General features: G+C 40.5%; 1 pseudogene; it reads left to right on the forward strand.

The window, feature by feature from the left end:
- Positions 1 to 867: 867 nt before the first annotated feature.
- Positions 868 to 1,732, forward strand: LOC122725931 (annotated as a pseudogene).
- The last annotated feature ends 2,945 nt before the right edge of the window (positions 1,733 to 4,677 follow it).

The raw sequence follows: 4,677 nt of genomic DNA on the forward strand, positions 1-4,677 counted from the left end.
ATTAAAGTAAGTGAAGGAACTTAGTGCTATGGTTAGGGTAGAAGAGGTGAAAAGTTAAAAAAAAAAAAGAAAGAGAGACAAGTGAAGCAAAATATGATCCTACTTTACAACCTTTAATGTGAATAGATTAAGCAAGTCAATAGAGTCTAAAAGAGCAACAGATTGGATAAGAAATTAAAATCCTACAATCTGTTGCTTATACAAAATACATTGCAACAAGAGACACGTGCAAAATAAAACAGAAATGGGAAAAATACTATGCATTAAATGAATACCAAAATCCATAGTTGCATTTATTCTGAACAAACATTCATAAAATAAAAAGGGACTTTAAAAGGACAATAAATTTTACTGAAAGCAATCACTTGGATTATCTTCAGTGGAAAAATAAAGCAAAATAAGCGAACAAAAAAAAAGATGAAAAACACAAAAATATTCAAGCATCCAATCCAATCAATAAACAGTATCCGTCTACTCTCTGCCAGGCACTATGTTAAGTGCTGGGGATACAATTGATAAAAAGATAGACAGCTCCTATCTTAATGGAGGTAACAATCTAAAGAGGGAACCATATAAAAAGAAAATAGTAGAAAAGTGGGAGAGGGGAGGAAGGGGCCAAGGTGTACCAGACTTGCCTTTGGTGGAGGTGAAACCAGGCAATGCATCAGATGCAAAGTGGAGTGAGCTGAGGATCCAGTTTGGACTTTCAGTTAAGAAAGGCATTGAAAGGAGTTTGGTACTCCAATCTCGAGCCCTCCATTCAGAAGGTGAGAGGAGGCTGAGGCATGTGGGGTCAATCAAGGCTTGAGTTGTCAGCATGGTGTTGAGTTTAGAAGTAATTAGCTTGGCTGCTGCGGGCCACGGGCCCCGGCCCCGGGCGAGCGGCTCCCAGTCCGGCGGCCGCCCCGGCTGCTCACCATGCCGGCCAAGCTGCAGCGCTTCCAGGAGCCCGAGGTCGGCTGTTGCGGAAAATACTTCCTGTTCGGTTTCAACATTGTCTTCTGGCAGCTGGGGGCTGTGCTGCTGATTATAGGCCTGTGATCCTGGGGAGAGAAAGGTGTCCTTTCCAACATCTCCTCGCTCACCCACCTGAGTGGCCTGGATTCCGTGTGGTTCTTCGTGGTGGTTGGAGGTATCATGTCCTTGTTGGGCTTTGCAGGCTGCATCGGAGCCCTTCGGGAAAACACCTTCTTACTCAAGTTTTTTTTCAGTGTTCCTCGGCCTCATCTTCTTTCTGGAGCTGGCCACAGGAATCCTGGCCTTTGTCTTCAAGGACTGGATTAGAGACCAGCTCAATATATTCATCAACAACAACGTCAAGGCTATAGGGATGATATTGACCTGCAAAAACTTCATCGACTTTGCTCAGGAATATTGCTCATGCTGCAGAGCCCGAGGGCCCAGTGACTGGAACCTCAACATCTATTTTAACTGCACTGACTGGAACCCCAGCAATGAGTGCTGTGGGGTGCCCTTCTCCTGCTGTGTCAAGGATCCTGCGGAGGATGTTCTCAATACCCAATGTGGCTATGAAGTCCGGCTCAAATTGGAACTGGAGCAACAGAGCTACATCCACACGAAAGGCTGTGTGGGCCAGTTTGAAAAGTGGCTCCAAGAGAACCTTGTGGTGGTGGCCGGGGTCTTCGTGGGCATCACTATGCTCCAGATCTTTAGCATTTGTCTGGCCCAGAATCTTGTGAGTGACATCAATGCAGGGAAAGCCAATTGGTGAGGGCAGAGAGGATCACTCTGAGCCAGCAGCATCCAAGCCTCAGAGGGTGGGCGGCCCTGGCCAGGGCCACAGTTGGCTGTGCGGATGAACTCCGGGGTGACTTTAGCAGGCCCACCTTGAGGGGCCCCCACTCAGCTGCACGCTCGATGGCCCTGGCACCCCTGAACTGTTGCCGTGGGTGGGGCCACAGGGAGGGTATTTATATTTAAGTGACAGAGGACTGTACAGAGTGGGGGTGGGGCATGTGTCCATGCTGGGGTGATGTCAGGGGCACAGCTGCTTATTCCCTTCCCTGGGCACAGCTGTGAAGTCCAAAGATGATAAGGACTTCTGGGGTGGCTGGTTGTCATGGAAACAGCTCCATGTAATGAGGGGTAGAGGGGAGAATAAAAGGTTCTAAATTGGGTACTTGTTCCGTGGCATCCTGAGAAAGGGAACAGTGTCATTTCCTGATGCTACCCAGGCCGTGGGGTGAGGGGGGAGTGTGTGCACTGGGGAAGGCTGGGCTGGGGAGGGGTTCTGCTGTTTCCCCCCCCCATCCCTGTGGAGACTAATAAACAATCCTCACCCTCAAAAAAAAAAAAAAGTAATTAGCTTGAGGCAGCTAGGTGGCACAGTGGATAGAGCACAGGCCCTGGAGTCAGGAGGACCTGAGTTCAAATTTGGCCTCAGACACTTAACATTTACTAGCTGTATGACCCTGGACAAGTCACTTAACCCCAATTGCCTCACTTTATAAAAAAAAAAACATTTAGAAGAAATTAGCTTGTCCTGAGAGTGATGGGACTTTGGGTAATTTGGCATATAATTTATTGTCATGTATCACATATGAAAAAAAATGTTGAGAGAAACTGGCTTTTAAAATAATTTACTCAGCTGATAAGAATAACAGTAACAATAACAAGAATCTGAAGTTCATTAATACAGATTTTTTAGGAAAAAATGTATTTGTTAGTTGTTAGTCTAGATTTCTGTTGGCTGTAATTGATCAATCAAATTAGCTCTATTTGCTCCTTGTTTTGTGGAAGTGTTTTTCTGACTTTCTAATGTCTTTCTAAGTGACTTTCTAGTGTCCTTTCTAGTGACTTTCTAAGTATCCCCTTTTGAAAAAAATAAAGTTATTGTACTTTACATTGTGTTTCTTAAACTTGCTGTCAGATTCACATGAATTAGTACTGCTGACATGGAAATTTACACTGTTTTCTGTTAATGGATTGGTAACAAAATTATGAATTTACAGATCTACACATAGAATTAGAATGAACAAAATGATTCCATAATCTGTTAAATTCAATTCAACAAGAATCTTATAAATAATAATACTATACCAGGCAACAGTGCTAGAACCCAAAGATACAAAGATAAAAACAAGTAAAAAATTGGTCCCTGATTTCGAGGATTTTTTTTTCTATTGGATATTAGTAAATGTCAATTTATGGAATTAACTGTCTCCTTTCTGTTTCTGTATCACCATGACCTGGTACAGTACCTGACATCATAAATGTTTACCAATTGGAGAAAGTACTTAATACAATTCTTTTTATAGAAGAGGAAAATGAGATCTAGAGAGTCCACTTCCCTAATTTCAAGCAGTTAACAATCTTCATCTAGGTACTAGGTCTTCTAACTCTCTATTACTTACTCTTAGAAATTGATAACTACAAATTTACTGAGAACTGACTGATTCCCCTCCCAGTCCTCCCTACCCAGGCAGGTGAATTGCCTGGGGTTGACCAGTCTTTGTCAATCCCATCCTCTTGATGGATTTATGGACCTTACCCCAACCAAAACAACCCCCCACCTTTCTTCCTGGATTTTATGTTATTATGTAAAAGGGTCCACCTTCATTAAATAGTTTCTATTTAGAGTTAAGTAGCATCTATACTTAACTCTGGATCAGTTCTATGATTTCTTTTGTTAAAGGTTCCTTTACATTAAGTAGTTAGTAGCTTCTGTATGTGACTCAAGAGCAGTCTTTTGGTTTCCTTTTTGTTCTGTTACCCCTTGCTTCCCATCTTTGGGTTTTCTTAGCTTCTTGATTTGCAAGAAGCCTCCATCAGGGCATCTTACTTGTACCTCTCTCTCCTCCTGTTGTACATATATTCTCTCCAAGGCCTTGTTCCTCTTATTCCTTGTTCCTTTGCCCCAATTAAGGACCTTTTTTTTTTTCTTACATTGATTGTTTCCTTAATTTCCAGGTTAACAGAACCCACTTCATATTTTTTACTTGAATTAAACTGAATATAGAAATTAAGAGCTAGGGAGGTCAAATGACTTATTATTCTATGATCAGCCATTTAGCACTTAAGAAGTCAAAAAGACCTTAGAGCTAAACTGTATCAATTTTCCCATTTTAAAATATGGAGATACTTAAACCCAGATGCTGGATTCAATTGTTATTACACAGTTAACTAAAATGAAAGTCATTAGACTTCTATTCTTTTTCACTCTTTATAATATTTTTATCCCTTCATTATTAATCTACTCATATTAGTATGTTGTAGCAGGCATGCCTATTCAGGTATGTGTTAGACTAAATGATGTCTGGAGTTACTTCCAAATGTGGAAACTGTTATCATGTTAGAAGCTTTACATAGTAAATAAAGCTCCTAGAACCTGTACCTGGTAAATAGAGCTTTTACTACTTCACTGTACTATCAAGCTTTTGGTCAATTGCCTCTTAAATATCTCATATTTCTGTGCTTGTGATTTACTTTTCTTAAATTAAAAATCTTTTTGACATTTAAGGATGTTAGCCTGTTTGCCTCTACTCTAACAATTATTTCATATCTTTCCCCTTTCTTACCAAAAATACATTATAAAATAAAATATAACATCTAATAGAAGTAAACTAATTATAATATGAAATATTATTTGGCAATTAGTGAAAACAGAACAATTTTAATATTTCTTTATATTATTTATAATGAAACTATCCCATAGTG

Source organism: Dromiciops gliroides, chromosome 4 (assembly GCF_019393635.1).
Source record: "Dromiciops gliroides isolate mDroGli1 chromosome 4, mDroGli1.pri, whole genome shotgun sequence".
In the NCBI taxonomy this organism is placed as follows: domain Eukaryota; kingdom Metazoa; phylum Chordata; class Mammalia; order Microbiotheria; family Microbiotheriidae; genus Dromiciops; species Dromiciops gliroides.